Raw genomic sequence first — 23,022 nt, forward strand, 5'->3', positions numbered from 1 at the left:
TTCATGTCACGTGGCCACATCTGTAATTCTGATTGGTCACTAAATTGACCCTTGAGAGGTTAGGGGAGGTTTCCCTCCATTCTTGCCTGGACTCATGAACTGATAGTAGCTTTTTCTACCGCTACGAGATAAGTTAGGAGATAACCATCTTTTACCTACAAGGCGGACATACAAAGGATTGGTCATAAAAGAAGAACTTCGTCACAAACATGAATTATGAGGATACCTGATGAACCAATAAATGTTCTTTTTTATGGACGTCTCTCTGCATCTGTACAGTTTATGAATCCACCTCTGTACAAGATACAGAAAACAAAATATGTCACTCTATCAAATAAGTTCCCTGTATGTTAGATGAAAGTATCTCAAATAGATATTCCAAAGATGATATCAAGAGTTCAAGCTGCATTTACCCTACCTTCAAATCAACAAATCATTATTCTTGTCCTAGTTGGCACTCTGTGGTCTGAGTTGGCAAAATGTTCTTTCCGTGAAGAGGTGTGATGCTACAAATGGATTTCTGTTGATGTGGACAGAATGGGAATTTCCTTCCAATTTACCATCCACTTTGTATATACTGTTACAAATCATTAACTGCAGAAAAGAATGAGTAATCTTTTTTCTAGCCAAAAAAAGCATTTTGCATTGAGTGGAATCCTAGGTGCACATTCAAAATGTAAGTCTACAGTAATTAAAGTAATTAGTCAAATTAATAAGTCAAAAGAGTAAGACTAGTGGGACCAGAAAAACAAACAAGCCAAAAATCATCCTAAAATGTTCATATACATAATATAATAATTTCCTGCTCTATTTTGATGAAAATAGAGTGGGAAACTATTATATGTGTATATGAAAGTTTTAAGATGATTTTTTTGCTTGTTTTTGTCAAAACAGAGTGATAAAATTAGTTCTTGCCACACAAAGATACAGTGTTGGTCATTTATTATTCATAAGCCACAGTAGTTGCTTCTCCATCACTATTATAAGAATAAAAGAGGAATTACTGCTGCAGATGTTGCATTTTTCATTCAGAAGTATTTTATAGTTCTGAACAGTGAATGAAAGCACTTTTAAAAAATTCACTGACTACTGATTATGACACTTCTGAATGGTTTCTTTGCTGACAATGAATTTTTGCTTTCTGGATATTGGTAAAATTAAACTTCCTAACAGCAGGTGGCAGCACCCAGCTGGCTTTGGTTGATCCAGCAAACCTGTGCAGGATTGGATTTACTAGTACTTGCTCCAAGTACCAAAGTCCCAGGGCTGCGGGGCAATTTTAAAAATGTCCCGCAGGAAGACAATGCCTAATGATTCCATATTTTGTTGCCAAGACCATCGTGAATGAGTCCATATCTTTTCCAGGAATCAAACTTGATTGAAGGCAGACTTTACTATTCCTTTACTGTTCTAGTTTTCTCTGACTGTCCTTCACTTTTGTATCATGTGACTTAGTTTTCAAGTTATTTTAAACATGTGAATAAAAAATGCAGTGTTGCTATTTCTTGCGCTAGAATGATGATAAAAACAATTCCAGGTAATGTAAGATGAATCCTTACTAGAATCATTTACAATATTATTTTTATTCCAGTATCCAAGAAAGGACTGTTCTGCCAAGGAAAGAAAGTGCAGCGAAAGTTCCCATGATTGTGGCCTAGAAACTTCTTTCCTCATCCGTGGGGCTAGCTGCAATGATACAATGCATAAACACAATGTAAACACAATGCATAAAATGATCAATCATGTCTGCTAAGGAATTTTTTTTAGTATACTTTTATCTTTCATAACCCTATGGGTTTAAGTTGAGACTGTACATCTGCAGAACCAGCAAGCAAGAGTGTCCAAATTTCTCAAGATATATCGTTGGAGTTATGTACACGTTGAATACCTTGTTGTTCTTCAGCATGATATACATTTTTAATTTGGTGCTATTAACATTAGATTGTGAACAGGACATTGTCCTGGCTAAAAGTCTATGGAAATTTTCAATCATCCAAATCATGATTGTCCCAGAGGTACTTTTCAAAAGGCAACCCAACTTCCTTGGCTTTTTTTTTCCTTGAAAAGCTTTTGCTTCAGAATAAAAATAACTGAAGAAGGTTCTTGGATGAGAAGCAAAACATTTTAAGGGGGAAACCAAGAAAATCTAGTTGTCTTTTGAAAAGCACGCTTGGGGCAGGTCATTGTCCTGTTTCATTAAATATTTGGAAAAACGAGAGAGATTCCTTCTTTAAACAATTAGCATTTTAATTAGCATATAACAAAATATAAGATCAAATTGGACTACAGTGGGCAATACATATTTCTGATAAAAGAAACATTTTCCATGCAAAAAGTTAACAGTAGAAAAATTCTAAATTTAATTTCCAGCATTGCTCCAAGCATAAACTCTGTTCTGAAGCCCCGGAGCTATACTGCCAGGAAGAATAGAAAACAGTGAGTTAGATCAAGCAGTGGCATATAATAGTTTCCAGAGATCTTAAAATAAAAAAGGACTGTTAGATTCATATGTTCAGCATTAGGAAGATGCACCTTCTGCTATTAGGTGTGGTGATAGGATATGCTCTTAATACAAGAGATAACAAAAAAGATTACAGATTGATGCCACCATGAAGTAACACTGCACAATGAATTTGTCACCTCCCAAGAAATATTCTTTTATTATTACAAAACTTAGCAAGAGCAGGCAGTTTTCTCAGACATGATTGTTGCACAATGAGAAAAAATTCTTCATGGACATCACACTGGTATCAACATTTACTTACTCGACTCAAGTTTAATAAGTTTTGGGGAAATTCCAAAATGTTATACCAGTAGACTTAAAATTTATGTTTTAAATTGTTTATTCACATGTTTAGATTAGATCAGTTAATACGTTGTGATATTCTTTAAGCAATCTTAAGAGCAGTGAAGCAGTATTTAGATAAACAGTTCATTACCTTCTATCAACAACCTTTTGTAAAGGAAACCTGTTAGCTAATAACCAATTTCACATTTTGATTTAAAACTACTTCAGTTTTGTAACCTTCAAATAAATTTATCTTTTTACAATCTAAAATACAGAATGAATGGACACATATTTGTGCTTTTTGAGAGGCAGAATATTGTTTGCCTCTTAAGGATTTAAGAAGGTAATATGGAAGTTATTACTATTTTGCTTATATTATTTACTGGATGTATATATTGCCTTTTTTACAAATGTCACTCAAATTGGCTTACTAGGAAAAAAAAATTAAACTCAATTTAAAACCCAAACCATAATTTAAGAATAAAAATGACTAAAACAACCGATTTCTCTGCCATTCAGGGCTTTCTAGTTTTCTCTGACTGTCCTTCATTCCAGTATCCAGAAATCACTGAAAGAAGGAATATAAAATGCTAATACTGTTGTACACTTATTAGGATTTATTAGAAGATTTATCACAATTTTTCATAAAGTAAACAGAGACCAGAGTTTTGTAACAAGCCTCAAATTCTGGTTTTTAGCAATTCCATGTCTTATTCCTACTCAGTTATTTCCCATTCTTCAGTAAATGAAACCAGTGAGGAAATTAAATTTCATTTCATTGCTTTGATTATTACTTTCTAATTCAAATCTTCTAAAATGTTGTCCTAAAACCACTAATTTCACATAATGTACTTATTTCTACACTTGTTGGTCTTTCCCTTAAAAAAGGCCCATTTTAACCCGCTCTGTACATTCATGTGCAAATATTGTGATTTGAAAAAGGAAGTTTCTGATTTCTAATCTCTTTAGCAAGACTCAATAAACCTTTAATTAGGGATAGATAGTATCCATTCTTTTAAGATGGCAGCTTCAACTGGATAGTCTTATGTTAATTTAGGATTAGATATGAACTATGGGGAAGAACATATACTATGCAGCTAGTTCATATTAACCACAAATCATAATTTGGTACCATATAAAGAAATATTTAGCCGACAAACCATTTTTGCCCTTTGCATGCTCCAATTTGTCTATTTACTATCTTGTTTATAGAAGCCTGACTTTCCTAGCTGAGATAAATATAGTTTATCTTGTCACCTAGGCTATTATTTTCCCATTGTATGAATAATGACATGTTTTATTTGGCCCAAAAAGATTACAGATTGGAAGAGATGAGGCAAGGAAATATTATTAATTCTTCCACCCTTAGGGAAAAAATACTGCTGGGATTAAGGGCTTTTTATGGATGCATCTTTCAGGGAAAAACAGTAACTGTTCAAATAAAACTTCTGAAATAAAACTGCTGAAACATCTCATGGCATTTTAAAATACTTCATAGGACAAGCTTTGTAAATAAGACTTTCTTCTGCTTTATGTTAGAAAAATGTGTTATCCTTCCAAGTTTCATAAGGAATATCTTATTTCTGAGATAGGACTGTGATAGGTCATTCTCCTTTATATGTTAGTTTTCTACTTGCAAACATCTGTCTGCCTTATGTTGAAATTCTAATTTAAGAATCATAATGAATAAAATACAAAAGCCATATCTTACAGCCAGAGAGGAAACTGTTTATTTAACAATTACGTAAATGTATGTACCACCCAATGCCCAAGACTCTGGGAAGTTAAAAATACAGGACTAAAAACATAAATAACACAAATCCAATGTAAGTACCCAAATAGCACATTGAAAACCAGTAACATCATCTTTGTAACATCTTAAAAAAAGATAGCACGGTGGACGACTTCCGATTTGTCGGCTTCGCGAGCGGCAGGGATTCGCGAAGCTGCGTGATCCCTGCTGCGCTAGCCGCTTTTGGGGCTCCGATCCGGACGGGTGTGGAGCTAGGCTGCCCTGCAGGGGCAGCTGAAGGTAGGGGGGATCCGGAGAAGGGTTTGGGGGTGTTGCAGACCCCCTCCCCGGCCGGCAGAACCCCCTTTTCCCAGGACGGTGCAGCGGCGGTCCGTAATGGCCGCCACAAAGAAGCTGGCAGCTGGGTAAGAATGCGCAGGAGGAAGTGGAGAAAGTTTTTGAAAGGAGAAAGTTTTTCTTGGTTCCTAGGACTCTAAGACATATTTAACAAAATTCCTGAAAAGTATGACTTTCTGAATGATACCTTCTAGAAGAGGAAAAAAGCGGCAGTTTGATGGTGCTGAAAGGAAAGCTTACCCTCTTTTCCTACGGAATAAATAAGTGAATATTAAGAAACCTATTTTTTTAGGTGAAAACTGGCTTTAAGCGATGAGTGGGAAGAGAGAGGACTAAAAAGAAATATTTGTATGCTAAGATTGTTGGAGGAGATGCCTTAAGGATTTGAAGACTAAAATATATTGCAATAAGACTTTAAGAAACAGATTTGGACTTTCTTTGTCTCTGATTGATACTACCCCAGAAGGAGAAAGTGAGAACTCTGCCTTGGTTTGGACTGATTGATAACTTTGGGACTGTTTTATTTTTTCTTTGGAATATTTTGGTTGTTGTAAGAAGAAAGAAGGGGAAAAGAAAAGAAAAGATTTATAATGGCTCCTTCTATTGAGGAACTGAGAAAAGATTATGAACAAGCAAAAAAAAATGGTAAAGCTGGTTTGAAAGAAGCCTTCCTTTTTTTAGAAATGGCGCTTATTAACTATCAACAAACATTACAACAGATGAAAACAGCAGAAGAAGAAGAAGGAAAGGAAGCCATTTTTAATAAATCTCAGAAATCGACCAAGAAAGAAGTAAGAGGGAAAGGAAGAGAAACTAAGGACTTAAGATTTAAAAAAACACTTAAGAAAGGGAAAAATAAGGTGCAAAATCAATATAATGATAGTAAACAAAAGGGAAAAGGAGCACGACAGAGAAGGGAAGCCAGTAAGGCAGAGGCTAGAAGAAGGGGGGTAGAAAGGTTTGTTGGGAGAAGAAAGGAAGGGAAAAGGTGGAGAAAAGCTACAAAGTTTTGAAATTAAATGGGAAAAAAGGAATCTTTTTAGGGATAAAGGATAAAGTATAATTTCTTCAAAAGATTTTGCAAGGTACATAAGATGATATTGTAGTATTGTATTAGAAATAGAAGAAATGTTTAATAATGATTGGTTTTAGAATTTAATAATATGAGGGGAGGTTCAGAATATTGAGTTTTAATTAAAGAGTTTAATAAGATTATGGCATTGATGTTATTATAAAATTTCTATTATAGTATTTGTTTTTAATATTCAGATCTATTGTTTAACTATGTATTTAATTATTCTGGATGTACTATTTAGATAGAATGTACCAAGCAAAATCGGATTGGGTATTGGGTGCTATTTTAAAGGTTTATTTGATTAATTTAGGGGGGAGATAGAAAGGCATCATACTCTGATTAGTGATTTCAGGAGAAACTTCTTTTTTTTTTTTAAAGGAACGAGACAAAGGGACAATAAAGAATGGACAAAAGATACAAATATAATGACTCAAATTAAGATGATTAATTAAGATAGAATTAAGAAGAGTGAAATATGTGGAGAAGTTAATATAGAAGACTTAGAATGGTAAATAAAATAAGTAATGATAGGTAAGATGAGCATGAATATAATTGAAGTCCATGAAGAGAGAGATACCTGGGTCCAAGTTGCTTTCCAAAAAGATCTTTTTTATGTTTTGTGTGTTGTGTGTATATGGGTTTTTTTTTGGGAGAATTAATAAAACCTTGCAGAAATATAGAATGAGAATAATGGTAACTAAGTCAGAAAGAAAAAGATGAAATAATAATAATGAAATGGAATAAGAGTGAAGAGAAGTAAAGAGAAATTGGATAAGAGGTTTTTGTATGTTTATATGGAAATGGTTTAAAATAGAATTATAGTTTGTCTGACTTGTTAAATTTATAATGGAAAAAGGTTTAAACATGTAATGGATAATGATGATTTGTGTGTTTTGAAAAAATTAATAAAACTTGTTTAAAAAAAAAAAAGATAGCACGAAAAGTCAAAAACAATCTCTAGAAACAAAAGTGTCTTCACAACTTTGCAGAAAGAGGTCCCCAATAAAAGATGGACCAGATGTGATGCGAGGAATCAAGTTTGCTTTTTGATGCAAACAGGTTGATATATTATGGGAACACTAAATGGGGTCGAAGATTAGCCAAAACAAACACATTTATGGGGCTAGATTAACTTCAGTCATATTGAAGAAATAATACTCAACACATTTTGTCAACTAAAACCTCCAAAATGAAGAGGGGAGAGATTAAAAAAGCAACTCTCCATTACAGAGGTTAATGGCTGGCAGCAGAAAACATCTCCATCACAAGGCTCTCTAATTTCCACCAATGATGAAGGCATATTAGGAATTTTGCAGACAGAATGGATGAGGAGTCCGTATTCCAAAATGATGATATTTGACACAGTTCATGTGATGGCCTTATGCAGAAACATAGGTAAGATCAGAAGTGGTATTCAGCAGATTCTGACCAGTTCTGGAGAATCAGTAGTGGAAATTTTGAGTAGTTCGGAGAACCGGCAAATACCACCTCTGATTGGTCCCACCCCCAACTATTCTCTGCCTTGCGAGTCCCAGCTGATTGGCTGGGTCTTCTTTTGTTGCCCTGCACAGGAGAATGGAGTTGGAAAGCAGGTTAGTGGGGTAGGGACAGAATGGATTTTGCAGTAACCTTCCTCCAGGAGCGGAGAGGGAATGGAGATTTTGCAGTATCCTTCCCCTGCCATGCCCACCAAGCCACGCCCACAGAACCAGAAGTAATTTTTGTTGAATCCCACCACTGGATAAGATGATTTGATTGGTTTAGTGGTCCACTGGGTTAAATGTGAGAACAGCTTTGTGAGTAGTCTACTTCTGGGATTCCTGTTCCTTCCTTGAAGAGTTAGGGATGGTCTCATATCCCCAAGGTATCTTAGCCTAATCATTTAGTCCAGTGGTTCCCAACCTTTTTTTCGCCCCGCACCCCTAAAGAAATTTCACTCGAACCTCGCACCCCCTGAAATAAATAATAAATAAAAATGCCAACATATAGCCAATATCCTATTATTTACCTGGACTTTTCTCGCACCCCCTGGAATATCGTCTCTCACCCCCAGGGGGTGTGAGCACCCCAGGTTGGGAGCCCCTGATTTAGTCCGTGTATTTATTATTAAACTATCCTGGTGCAATATGCTTCAGGCTATTTGTCAACGGAGTTTACAAGGTTACCAGCAGCATTTTTTAAAAATCGCTTGGGAATAAAAACATCAGTAAAAGCAATTTAAACACATGTTCAAGATGAGGCTATGTTCTATTTTGTAGCTATATACTGCCTTGCAATTGTTAACATGGCCATACGAACAAAAGGGGGAAATAATTATGAAGATAATATCTGTTAGGATCAACTTGTGAATATCTGTGGATATAAATGTACAATAAAAGAACAATAATTGAACCCAGATTTGTTTGTGTCGGTTACAGAAGAGATCAGATGTGTTTGGTTCATGTACATATTAATGCCTAATATTTTCCCAGACACAGTGATTAAAAGTTTCCACTTTGTTTTGGAAAAGGTAGGCAAACTAGGAGCTTGTAATAAAAATGTTATGATTCTTATTGATGATTAAATTATATTAATTAACACAGTCACTGACTGTCTGCACTCAGAGCTGAGACCAATCTGCTTTATTCACCTCCCACAAAGCCAAATGAAATATCTCATATTTTTCAGCCAGTACACCCTTGGATGCGTTTTGCTTTTTGCCATTTAGAACTGCTAGTTTATTCTAGGTAAAGAAAGTCTTCTTATCTAAACCTGACTAATACAATATACATATCTAGTTATCTCTATGATCTGCAATTAAAAATAGAGCAATTATATGAAGTGAGGAGTGAACTATAATGGAAATAGGTTTGTAAGTATGCTATGTATGTGATAAAGAGGCTGCCCAACTCCCTAAAATGCTAGACAACTTAAAATATTAAAAACAATGAAAATTGAACAACAACAACAACAAAAAAAACTCATGGGTGTCCAGCAAAAAAGACCCACATAACAAAAATGATAAGAGTTCTAAATGTGCCCAGAACCAGAGGTGGGCTGCTGGGGGTTCACAGGGGTTCGGAGAACCTCTAGCTAAGATTCTGCACAATTCGGAGAACCCCCAAATCCCACTCCTGGCGGGTCCCACCCACTCTGCCCTGCCCCTCTCAGGAATCCCCATGTGGCCCGTTTTGGATGCAGATAAGTGCAGGGCATGCGCAGAGGCATAGGGAGGGTGGAAAACGGGTCTCCCGGAAGTTTGGGAAGGCTGGAAATAGGCCTGTTTCTGGCTTCCAGAGAGCCTCCGGAGCCAGGGGAGGGGAAAAAAATGCCCCTCCGTGGTGCAGGAGGCTGACTAGGCCACGCCCACCATGGCCACGCCCACCTAGCAATCAGGCAGAGAACCCATTGCTAAAAATTTTTGAAGCCCACCCCCGCTCAGAACTCATCCTAATCCAAAACCTGGGGGAACAGCCCATTTCCAAAGATTGCTTGAATATCATCAGTGTGCAGTCATGCAAATATCTGAAGGATGCTGCTTCAGAGGGAAGGTGCCACGACAGAGAACGCCCTCTTCCTATGTCTGGTTAGAGAATGCACTGTAGATAAGATTTAATTGAAGGGATCTGAAATGGGCCTGCTCTGCACAATCTAGCAGAGAGATAGGTGGTACCTCAAATTGCCAGTCTTCTGCCTTGAAGGGCTTTATAAGTAGTAACCAGTACCTTGAATTCTATCCAGAAGCCACTGGTAACCAGTGCAATTCATGGTGCATGGTATCACATGGGCATACTGCAAAATGCCCATTACAGTGTACAGTGCATTACAATTGTCCATACATAAGATGACTAAAGTCTCAGCTAACATGATAAGAGGTGTGCATGTTCAATATAAAGTCTTCAAGGTAAGCACCGACTTCTTTTGAATGTGCATAGACTCAACTTTAGATTCTTACTGCAGCTTCATCATTTGAAACCTCCAGCGTATACTGGTAGTTGACAAGATTGTGATTTCTGCTTTCAATTTAATTCGATGACCTTACTGCTTACTGTATTATCCTATGCTATCCTATCCGCATGCACAGTGGGGCTCTTCTGGGCTACCTCTTGCATGCCAGGGGAAATGGTTCTGCGTGCCACTTCTGGCACGCATGGCATAGGTTCGCCAACACGGATCTAGGTCATGACAATTCCAGATTCTAACCGTTACTGCAATAACAGCATAAAAAAAATGGCCAAGAAAATATTTCCTTATCCCTATACAATGGTATATTATTATAAGTGTATTACAAAATCATGTAGTTTATGTACAATAAAACCCTAAAGAACTGTTTTCAAATGCTGGTTACAGCCTTAGCCAATATAACTTTGCAGTTACATTTTATACTGTGGGAAACAGCATCTCATGCATGCTTTCACCAAGATATCTACACATTGGAATGGAAGTTTGTATATCAAAAGTTATGTACCCTTACATTTTACGTGTGGAAGAAAATTTCTCATTTCTTGAAAAAGTAGACACATTAAAAGCTGTATGTGTTTTATTTATGTCCATTATGTATTTACTTATGTACATTGTACTATGTGTATTACTTCCAAACACTGAAGTTTTGCAATTTAAAAAATATGTATGATTTATTAATTTTTAAGACTGGAACATAAATTAATAGAATAGAATATAACTTTATTACGGTCTTAGACCCGCAATAGACATCACTATTTACAATATATATAAAAAATACTGACACATTATAATACATTAATAGTGGATAAAAACTTCCGTTAAGAAAATACATGCACTCCCTGGGTTTTATGAGTGGAGAGCCAATAAATATGTGTGTAAATATCATTTTCCAAAGTTTATTCTATCTCCAAAAATTGTCACAAATTGACAGCTATAATTCTGTAACCAATTTTTTTTCTAGTAGACATTGCAGCAACACAGAATTTTGCCATAGCTGGGTTTGAATCCTGGAGGAGAAAGTCTACATAAAAATTGTCTGCCCTCCCTGGAAATCTCTCTAGTAAAGGGAGAATATACAATGACCTATATTGTTGCATTCTGCTTCAATATAAACTCTGTATAACTCACAGTACAATAAAACATGTGAGATATCTTCAACTTCTCCTTTACCACATATACTTACCCGTTCTGCTATTGGTGTTTTCTTATACATGCCCTGAAGAAATGCTGATGGGAGAATATTAAATCTGGCTCTGAAGAATGCTATTCTTTGTTTTGGGAAGATTAGATCACTGAGATATCTTGCTGATTCCCACACTCCCTGTTTAATTCTGTCCCTGCTGTCCCTCTTGATCTCAAGAGGCTTGGCTGCTGATTGGAATTTTTTGTAAAGTTCAATCCATTTGTTCTGGGAGTCCTTTATTTCCTTCATGATTGTTCCTTCTTGTTTGTGGTTCAAGTGCAGGTATCATCTATGTCACGGGTGTCAAACTTGCGGCATCACGTTGGTGTATCATGACATTTTCCACCTTTGCAGAACTGGAGTGGGCCTGTGCATGACGCATCCGCCAGTTTCACACCCCTGAATTCTATGTATAAACCAATTGATCTTTCTAGGATTCTTGTTGTGCTTGATAGCTGGGTCCCTGCAGTTCTTAAGGGATTGGTCCAAGATGCGACAAGCTGTTTAATTTTTCAGCTGGCTGTCACAGTGCCTGAGACTGATCTGGGTGGTGAAAGATTGGCCCAAAGTTATCCAGCTGGATTCCATGCCTGAAGGAAGACTAAAACCTGGGTTCCTCTGCTCCCATCCTTAACCACCACATCCACCAATTCTTACCATAATCAATCAGATACAGATAATCAGAGTTGGAAGGGACCTTGTAGGTCATCTAGTCCAACCCCCTGCCTAAGCAGTAGACCCTACACTATTTCTGACAAATGGCAGTCCAATCTCTTCTTGAAAGTCTTTTAAAAATATAATTTAGATACAAAGCCAAAAAAAAAAAAAAAAGAACATTGAAAGTTGTGATGGATTCTACAATGACATGCTAGAACTATCATACAATATACTCTTCTGCAAAGGTCACATCAACTGCTCAAAGTCACCAAGATCTTGCTGTGCCATTCTTTCCTTGCGGCCATCTACGATCTGCTACAAAAGAGGAGATCTATCTAAATTCCTCAGGCCTCCGTCCATTTCCAAGAGGCCACAGCTGTTTTCTTCCTTCCTTCCTGTGCTAAGCTCTCACTTCAAAAGCAAAGGCTTCCCTTGAGAACAATTGTTCAATTATATCTGTGTAAAACAGTTGATAATCTACTTCTTCGCTCTTAGATAAAGTGGAGTAAATTTTAGGGGGGGAGGCATTATTTTGAGAAAAACCGATGCACACATAGTGACCATTTCTTGAGAAGGAAAGAAAGAGGTTATCTCTGAATGATACTGACTGGCAATCCCAGCGGGCAATTTTACATGTTGTCTTGCCCAGAGGGTGAAATGACTCCTGTGCTTATTTATTAAAAAGGAGGTAGGCAGCAGGAACAAAACGGAGAGATAATGACTTCTGTGGCATGGAAGCATGCCTGGTGTGCAGCAAAACTCTTTAGAGAGTGTTTTCAGAATTGCAAGCACTGCAGTCTACTAATGGATAGCATAAACTGTGGCGTGGCTGTTGCAAAATGGGGACAACTAGTTTTCTAAAAAAAAAAATACGTTTAGCTCTTAACTGAGTTTGAGAGTAGGAAATTACACAATGGATGTTGAAATGCAGGCTGGGTGACAAGTTGTCATTTGAGTAATGGATGCTTTATTTCCTGTTTTTGCTAAAAGCTGGAGCTCAGCATAATTAGTGAGTGAGAAAGCAGCCTTGGCAATCAACCAAAAAAGCACATTTTGGGCTCCTGAGCCAATTAAAATTGTTTATACAGCCTCTGAGCAATATTTTTCACTGAACAATTAGACTCCAAGCATTCATCATAATGAGAGAGGAGCTGTGATTATAAAGAATCCAATTTTGGGAAATGCAGAAGCTGAAGAATATACGGTAAAGTGTAACTATTTCCTTCAATGGAATGTTCAGTAAAACAGTAACTTGTAGAAAATATATTTAACATTTCAAGCCCTTGTTGGAAGAAAAATCCTTCTGGGTTCAGTTCCAAGTAGGGAAAAAAGACACTGTAAACATGGAGGCTGTTTGGAAAGATGGTTTAATGGTGGACAGGACCACATGGCTTGGAGCTCCAAAGTGAAAAGGACGATCACATGCTTCAAGATGTTGGGTGAAGGAAAAGAAGGGAAAAAAGGGTCAAGATGCTGAGAGACCCTTAGTTATATACCCTCTGTTGGGCCCTTTGTGTTTCCTGTTCCTGTGTAAGAAATGTATCCCATTGGCTGTCAAACTCCCGAGGCAGGGGTCTTAGCTGGACCACATGGCTTCACCTGAGTACTGGCTGATGCAATCTTCCCAGGCCAAGTGGTGAGATGGGTAGAGGCCGCTGTTATGTAGAATACTCTGGCCCAGGCCTTAATGGCCTACCCATTAACAAAGGTGGGGGTGAGCTTCTGCCTCTCTGAGTTTATACTTCCCTTTTAGGGGAAATATTCTGCCTTTTTAATATTTCCTTGGATATTTCATTTTTCTAAGTGAGGGGTGGATGCTAACTTCCTACAGTCTAAACCCAAATACTCAGTAATCAAGTGAAGATGAGTTATATGCTCCACATGTGAGAACCAGGCTGGAATTCTGGTACATCACAAGAATTCAGGACAGAAAAAACCCAATAGCTTCTTCAAGCATCAAATGGTGTCCCTATGTTCTTTCCATTGTCAACAAGACTGCACCCTATACAATAATTGCAGTGTTGCACTAAAGAAAATATACGTGGGCAACATCTAAATTATTATTTGGATCTGGATCGGGTATTTACAATTTGCTCCACAGTACAGGGTGGATCTCTGCAATCTTTCAAACCATACTCAGATAATATATTGTGTGATCTGGGCTAGCGTAATAATAAATGCTTGCAATATTCCTCATGGTGGCAAATTTTCAATTGCTTTGGTAATGAATGTGTCTTAAGATGTTAACTGAAGCATAAGACAACCATGTTTTAGAATCAAAGATAGAAGGAATCATTTAGGCCAGGGGTCCCCAAACTTGGCAACTTTAAGATTTGTGGACTTCAACTCCCAGAATTCACCAGCCAGCTATGTCCACAAGTCTTAAAGTTGCCAAGTTTGGAGACCTCTGATTTAGGCCTTTGAATCCACCAATCCTCCTCAGTATAGGAATACAGACGAAAGCATCCCCTATTGGATGGTTGTCCAACCTCTGTTAGAATACACCCAGTGAAGGAGTTTGCATTACTTCCTTTAGTCACTGATCCCACTGTCAAACTGCTCTTATTTGAGTAAATATCTCATCTGTGCGCAAAACGTAGTCACCGAACCGGTAGTAACACTGGTTGAATCCCACTCCTGCCTCACTCCATTCCCAAGAGGTCTGTAAGAGGGCGTGCATAAGCGCACCAGCGTGCCTACCATCCCTGTCCTACTGTTCACATTTATCCATTTATTCGTATGGATTTATTATGTATATACTTATACCTGTTTATATTTATATGTTTATATGTTATGTTCATACTTATACTTGTTTTCTCATACATGCTTGACAAACAAAATAAAAATAATACATAGAAACATAAAATAAAGCAAAATAAAAAAAAATGTAACAAAACAATCACTGCAAACAATATACTGTAACAACAAAATTGTGACCAGACAATTCCCATCCAGAACTTCATGGCTCACCGACTTGAAGAATGTCAGTGGATGTTGTCAAAATCTAGCAGGGGAATCTAGTGGCTTGATTTCTCTATCTTGATCAATATTGCTCTGCCTTTGTAATAAAGCTGTAAAAATAATAATAGGGAACCTTAATACACTTCAGCAATATGTACTATAGCTTTATCAATTACATTCAGTTTGCTAATTAGGGATAAATAGTCCTTTTTCCTTTCTTTTCTAATTATTGTTTCACCTTCACTCAATAATAAGTTAAACATATATGCTTGTAACACCATGTATTGACATACTCACTCTTGTTTAGTTTTCTAGCTAAGCACTCATTCATTTCTCAGAATATGGAATTTTTTTGGGTGGAGGGAGTTACTTTCCCTTCCCTATGCCTAATGAACACAGACCTGAACATAATCAGTTGATAAGCATAAGACCTGCTGGCTTTGAGTTTTTGGCCTATGATCTTTACACTAACAGCTATTGCTCAAAGAGACAACATTTCAGGATGCCTCCATGAATTTAACTGTCACCTTTGTTTCTCTTATATTTCTTTGAACTATAGCTTAAGTACAGGTTTCAGTCCCTTCCCTAGGCTCTGATGTATTTCGCATTCAAAATATTATCAAATATGAAATTTCATTAAGAGGCAAAATATCAAATCAACCCAATACATGCATAATTTTTATTTAACCCACTCTTAATTTCCCTTCACTTATTTTGGAGAAAACCACACCTTTTATCTTGTTGCATATAATTTAATAGGGCATTTTGTGCATGCAATTGGTATCAGTCAACAAACTTAAATATTTCTAATTAACTGACATGGTATGACTTATTGCAATCTGAGCCTTAGAAGACGGAGGTATAAAAATCAAATTTAAAAATAGTAATAGATGAGTAACATACATGCATGTAACTCTCCAAAGCTTTGTGATTAAGAATCTGCATGATATACAATTGCTTCTATGATGACCTTTTCATTCATTTGGTAGTCTGTTTTTAGTTTTTTAATGTGACATTGCTTTTTTGTGACTGCATGGCATATTTCATTTTTCCACCAGGACTGTGATCTAGACTGCAGACAAAACTATTACACATGACAGCACTAGGTGGATATTGGTTTGCTTTGACATGTTACTTGCCCTGGAGCTTTTCGGGGGAGGGAAAAGAAAAGTATGATTTTGCAATGTTTTTGTTATGCCTGTTTTCTAAGGTAGGGGTTTTCAGTTGGTTCCCATTAAATTCCATTGGGAAAAGTACATTTATAATCTTGCTGAAAGCCAAATTCAGAAGATAATATCACTGTAAACAGTCCTGCTCTAACTTGACAGGAACTTAAGTAGAAATTTCCCATATTACAAAGTTCATAGTTTATTTATGAAAAGTTGTGTTTATATGGACACCAGTGGTGGTATTCAACCAGTTTGCAACGGATCGGGCGAACTGGTAGCAAGAATTTGGCATGGGTCGCCAAACCGGTAGTATGTTCTGGCTGGCCACGCCCCCGATCTGGTCCCCCTCCCACCCGATGCTTGCTTACCCGCCCGCCTGACATTCACCTAAGGTATTTCTTTTTTTCCCCCTCCCAACAATCAGCTATGCCGGGATTCCCCTTGCTGAGGCCCAGGAAGGCAAAAAATGGAGCCCCCCTCCTCCATTTTTTGCCTTCCAGAGCCCCAGAGGAGCCTTAGGGGAGCAAAAACGCCCCCCAGGCTCTTCTGAGGCTAGGAAGCTCCTAAAATGGAGCTTGGAGAGCTGCTGCACACCCCTCCCATGCTCTGTTTTTTTCCTTCCTGAGCCTCAGAAGAGCTTTAGGGGAGCAAAAACATCCCCCCAGAGGCTCCTTTGAGGCTAGGAAGCTCCCAAAAATGGGTGGGAGTGGCAAAAAAGCAAAAAAAGCCCACACCCACCCAGTCACATGGCCACGCCCACCAAGCCACACCCACAGAACCAGTAGTAAAAAAAATTTGAATCCCACCACTGATGGACACATCATCTTACTTGAGAATATGAATAAAAATAATCCCATAACAGAAATACCCATCAGCCTTGGAGAGTAATCAGACTGAAAAGCTGCACTGGTATTGTTTTAAAAGTTTAAACTGCTGTGAAATTATAAAAATAAAAGGATCACCCTGTTTCAGAATGGGTTAAAGCTAGAAAGCATATTAGGAAAAAAGATATAAAATATTTGAGTCACAAAAAAGTGGGTGAAGAATTGATTTTAGCAGGAGTAAAAAGAAAGAAATTGAGTTGCTTTATGTATAATTTCTCAACTATGTCCAAAGACTATACTGTCTGGTCATTATGGCATATATATTGGGGCAGAAGTTAATCTATAGGGGGCTCAGACTTTAATGTTGGTAATTTATGTCTTAAATGAAGATAAAACTGTACTTTATAAAGGACTTATTGACAAAAGATTGAACTTTCTGTATGAAAATTGGCATCTGCTGGGAGATTGAGATATTTTCTTCACAAAAAGAATCTCTAAGAAAAATATTAAGAGGCAGACTATCAATGGCTTTCTTTGATTTAATAGCAAATGTGAAGCTTCCTCATATTGCAGCATGGAGATATTAAAAAAGGGTGATTCAAAGGAATATACTTATTTTCTGAAAGGTATAAATCTTTTTCAAGATATATGATTTGGATCTCTAAAACTTTGTCTACTAATGTTCATAAAGTGAAAATATTACCAAAGACTTTCTCAGACCATAACTCAATGACTTCAACTTTTAAAGGAAAAATAGTTCTTTCAGATGAAAATTGAATGACGTTTGTTGCAAAGGAAATAGTAGAGCAGTATTGCAAAAAGAAACTAAAATATATTTTTGAAAATAATATTTATAAAGCCACAGGGGGGAAAAAAACAGTTTGGAATGCAAGAGAAGCTTTTATAAGATGATGTAAATGATTTCAAAAAGAAAAAGCAAGAGAAAATATGAAAGTTTTTGGATGAGATTTTTTAAAAAGGAAGAGTTAAATAAATCCCTATAAAAGACAACTATCCACCAAATTAAGCTTTTACAAAGGCAGTTATTTATGTTAACAGTGAGAAAGATGGTAATAAAGAGGAATTATGCAAAACAAATAAAATTTAAATTTGCAAATGAAGTGGGGAAAAGGTTGGCATATAAATTGCAGAAAGAAAAAGAAAAGAAAGTGACAGGAAGGAAAAACTGTAATAACAGATAATGAAAATATGTAACAAGTATTTCACCAATATTATTCTACATTATAGAACGGTCAAGAAATTTCCTTGGAAAAAGTGGATGAATATTTTCATAAACAGAATTCACTGAAGATTACAGAGAATTAGAGACAAATTTTGAATAGACCTATAACAATAAGGAAAGTTTATATACTTGTTAAAAGGACTAAAACAGGAAAGACAACTGGTCCAGATGGTGTACTGGCCTCTTATTATAACTGTTTTGAGGATGAATTTTTATAACCTTTATAACAATTAAAATATATGATGAGTGTTACAGAATGGAAAGATTCCTGAAAACTGGAATGAGGCCGGGAAAGCAGGAATACTTAAAAAGACCCAAGACCTGACTTTAACAAGAAATTATTGACCAACATTGAATAATAACTATATGTTGTTTAAAATTATTTTGGCTGAAAGATTGAAAATAATTTTACAGGACTTTATTCATAAAGTTGAATAGGGGTTCCTTCATAAAAGACAATTATGAAATAATATTAGAAATGTGTTGGATAGATTGATTTATGTGCACAGAAAGAATAAATAATTGTTAATGAAGAATTAACAAAACCTCGTAAGATTCAAAAAAGGACAAGAAAAGAATGCCTGCTAACTCCAGTCTTACTCGTTTCAGTTCTGGGGCACTGAATGAGACAAAATAAGACAAACATTGTGGGAGTAAAGATTAAAAAAGAAACTTACGTTAACACCATCTTGCTGATGATCTAGATGTAATTTTGGAAGATCTGTTAGATAATCTAGAAATATTAATGGGAAAATCAGAGACTTTGGCATGCTAGCAAGTTTTAAATTAATGCGCAGAAGACAAAGTTGTTAAAATATGAACTAGAATATCAACAATACTGAAAACTGGTTTTAAGATTGAGGGGGTGGGGGGAAATACTCAGGTCAGTAAAATGAGGATCCCAGATTGTTGGAGGCAATATGCTGACATATATAACCTGTTCAGAGAGTGCTGTAAAGCACTATGGAGCAGTATATAAATCTAAGTCCTATTACTATTGCTATTTTTAGGACAAATACAAATTGTATGTTGCTTCAAAATAATTATGTTAAGACAAGGAACAAAATTAAAAATGGATGTATTAAAATGGGAGAAATCCTCACTATTGGGAAGAATTAAAATAAGATACAAACACTTTGTGCAGAATGTTATTTTTATTTCAGACAATACCTGTTTTTGTATTGTCTGGGGGGATGTACCATTCATGAAGTGGCAAAAAGATATACCTAAATCTGTGTGACAAGGGGAAAAACACAAGTTAAATACAAAGTTTTACAAGATGCAAAGGGAAGAAGAGGATTGGGTTATTGCATTTGAAATTGCATTTTGCAGTTTGTTTGTTTTGGATGAAGGTTGCTGAGAAACAAAAGACTTTTAGAATTAGAAGATCATGACCTGAGGTTTGGATAAGATGGATATTTATGGTATGATAAAGTTAAAGTTAATGTGGATTAAAAAAATATTTTTAGGCTTACTTTATTGAGAATAATGTGTGTATGCCTGAAGAAACACTTTTCAGAAGAGAAACAAGAGCAAAGACAAATGGTAAAGATACTAGGAATTATTGGAGACTCACTAAGGGGATATAAAATTAAAAGAGAAACTAATGAAATGTTTTCCTATTTAAAGTTATCAGAAGATTTAAAATGAATAAAAAGACATGGTATGCAGCAAAGTAAGCTATAATTTGAAATGCAATTTAGCAACATGTAATTGTTAAATATGTTTTGTTCAAATTTGGAAGGAAAGAACAGGCAGTGGTGGGAGTCAAATATTGTTGCCACCGGTTCAGTGGGTGTGGTTTGGTGGGTGCGCTTTGCACGCATGCACACACTTTGCGTACACGCGCGCGCCAAATGTGCACTTTGTGCAGGTGCAGAGGTGTTTGCACGGGTGCAGAGGCATTCTACCTCGCCTCCTGCAAGCCTGCACAATCTCCCAGTCGCTTCAGCAGCTACCGCGCAGCACTATTCTGTGCCGCACAAAACAGCTGCACTTCAAATTCAGCAGATAAAGGTGAGCATGGGAGCCCAGGCGGGTGGGCAGGCCCAACAGCAGAGCCATTAGAGCAGCAGAGAGAACTGGTTCGATCTCTGCTGCTCATCACTCCTACCGGCTGTCCAGAACCGGGAAGAACCAGTCGAATACCACCACTGAGAACATGTTAAAGAATTTATGATAAAGAGGGCTAAAAATTGTGGTTATAACATAAAGATGGATCAATCAGAAAATATTTGGTCAAAAGTGTTGAAACGTACATTTTCTGAAACCAGAGATCTTGAATTATCTAGAATGTATAAAAGCATTTCAAATGTGTATTGGTGTCAACTTTACCAGGTGAACCAGATAGGAAGTACAACAAGATAATTGTACTTTGTTATAAGTTTACATTAATAGAATCTGGCAAGTCTGAAAGTACAGTTCTTCCCATTTCCTTTTACACCCCAAGAAATTAGGGAGGGTCTCTTCTAAGCTTCTTGTTTGGCCCACTATCCAGCTGCAGACTATCTTGTTTCTTATCTGACCAGCCTAGACCCTCAGTAGACGATGTCTTTCAAGGTCATTCCCAATACGATTACAGTTGGAAATGTCAACAACATGAAGTAGGGACATTCGTTTGCATAAAAAAAAAATGATTTTGTGACTTATGGTTTTGATGATTAGAAAGAATAGGTTATAGAAAGAAGATAATTATGAGGTTATCTTAGAGAGAGAGCTTGGATTAGAATTGTATGCATAACTGCCAACAGGAAGATCAAAAGCTACTTCTTTATATATTTTCTTCTTTTGTGTTCTTGTTTTTTTAACCTCCTTTTATTTGCTCTCTTCTTTTCCTTTTTTTCTTTTTCACATTTACTATATTTTTTCTTTGAATGTACAGTATTTCTATATCTTTTTTACATTCTTTAAGTGGTCATATTCAGAAACGTGGTCATTATTTGGATGCAATTCATAACGTTTGTTTGATTTTTGCACCTCAGCCCTCATATTCCATGGTAATGGTACTCATATGATTTTCCCTCAACACCAAACCATCCACACGAAGAGTCCCATAACCAATTGGATTAAAGCACAGTTGCTTACTCATGATAGCCTTCCTGTGAAGACAAGCCCTGATGTGTTGTCTTTTGATAACACTGGCTCCTTTAGAGCAATAATGCTGATACAGCTTCCTCTCTAATCGTAAAGCAATTACTGCACCTCTAGAGGGAAAACACTTTAAAACATCTGGGTTTATTTTAGACATGATAGCCTTTCCTTGCTGGCCTTAAGTGTCATTTTAAAAGTACCTTTTTAGAAAATGTGTGAAAACTATGAAGCAATGGGTAATGCACATAGTATTTAACAGTGTTTTGATAAAATAATCCCTTCCAGAAAAGATGTAAGACTGATCAAATTTAATTTAAGAAGTTGAACACTGGGTGCTATCTAACAAAATTAAATTCAATGGTGAAAAAAGTAAGGTTCTACATTTAGGCAAGAAAAATCATATGCATAGGTGCAGTATATTCAGGGGTCTCCAACCTTGGGCACTTTAAGACTGGTGGACTTTAACTCCCAGAATTCTCCAGCCAGCATAGCTGGCTGAGGAATTCTGGAAGTTGAAGTCCATAAAACTTAAAGTGGCCAAGGTTGGAGACCTCTGGTATATGTGGTACCTTGCTCAATAATAGTAACTGTGAGAGGGATCTCGGAGTCCTGGTGGACAACCATTTAAATATGAGCCAGCAGTGTGCAGCAGCTCCCAAAAAAGCCAACACAGTTCTAGGTCGCAGAGGGATAGAATCAAAATCATGAGAAGTGTTAATACCACTTTATAATGCCTTGGTAAGGCCACACTTGGAATACTGCATTCAGTTTGGGTCGCCACGATGTAAAAAAGATTTTGAGACACTAGAAAGAGTGGAGAGAAGAGCACCAAAGATGATTAGGGGACTGGAGGCTAAAGCATATGAAGAACAGTTGCAGGAACTGGGTACGTCTAGTCTAATGAAAGGAATGCTGATAGCAGCATTCCAATATCTCAGGGGCTGCCACAAAGAAGAGGGAGTCAAGCTATTCTCCAAAGCACCTGAGGGCAGGACAAGAAGCAATGGGTGGAAACTAATCAAGGAGAGAAGTGACTTAGAACTAAGGAGAAATTTCCTGACAGTTAGAACAATTAATCAGTAGAACAACATGCCTCCAGAAGTTGTGAATGCTCCAACTTTTTTTAAAAAAAGATGTTGGATAACCATTTTTCTGAAGTCCTGTAGGGCAGGGGTCCCCAACCACCGGTCCGCGGACCGGTCCCGGTCCGTGGAACAAGTCCTACCGGGCCGCTGGCTTGCTGGTGCCGCCATCTTTTTTTGATGAAAAAGTGCTTCCGGTGAGCTTTTCCGGGTAGAAAGCTCACCGGAAGCACATTTTCATCAAAAAGATGGCGCGCCAGCGCTCGGTGAGCTTTTCCGGGTAGAAAGCTCACCGGAAGCACGTTTTCATCAAAAAGATGGCGGCGCCAGCGCTTCGGTGAGCTTTTCCGGGTAGAAAGCCATTTCTACCCGGAAAAGCTCACGAAGCGCATTCGCATATTTGATGAAAAGTGCTTCCGTGAGGTCACCGGAAGCACTTTTTCATCAAAAAAAAGATGGCGGCGCCCAGCTGATGCTGGTACCGAGCCGCAGCGCCCAGCTGATGCCGGTACCGGGCCGCGGCGTAAAAAAGGTTGGGGATCACTGCTGTAGGGTTTCCTGCCTAAGCAAGGGGTTTGAAGTGAACACTGGAAACTATATGGAAGACTGTCAAGTTCAGTATATAAGATAATTTTTCCATTTTATTTATTCTAAGACTGTGCTGTGCTCTTTTAAATTTGCTTTGAGCTCTATGATTTTTCCCCCCAATAAAATCAACAAGGGGGAAAAATCTGATAAATGTTTTCCCTTGATCACTTTTATATCAAAACATTTCACATGTATTTCTTTAAACAAGAAGTTCTAATTATATACAATTAAAAGCACTATTATATGCAACATAACTGAGTCTGCAAAAGGCAAAGTGCCCAAATAAATCTTCCTGTTACAATCAAGTTCTCTTAAAAATGTATTAAAATAA

The sequence above is a fragment of the Notechis scutatus genome, chromosome 1, assembly GCF_049901735.1.
Source record: "Notechis scutatus isolate UNSWTSFEM ecotype Mainland chromosome 1, rNotScu1.2, whole genome shotgun sequence".
NCBI classification, from domain to species: domain Eukaryota; kingdom Metazoa; phylum Chordata; class Lepidosauria; order Squamata; family Elapidae; genus Notechis; species Notechis scutatus.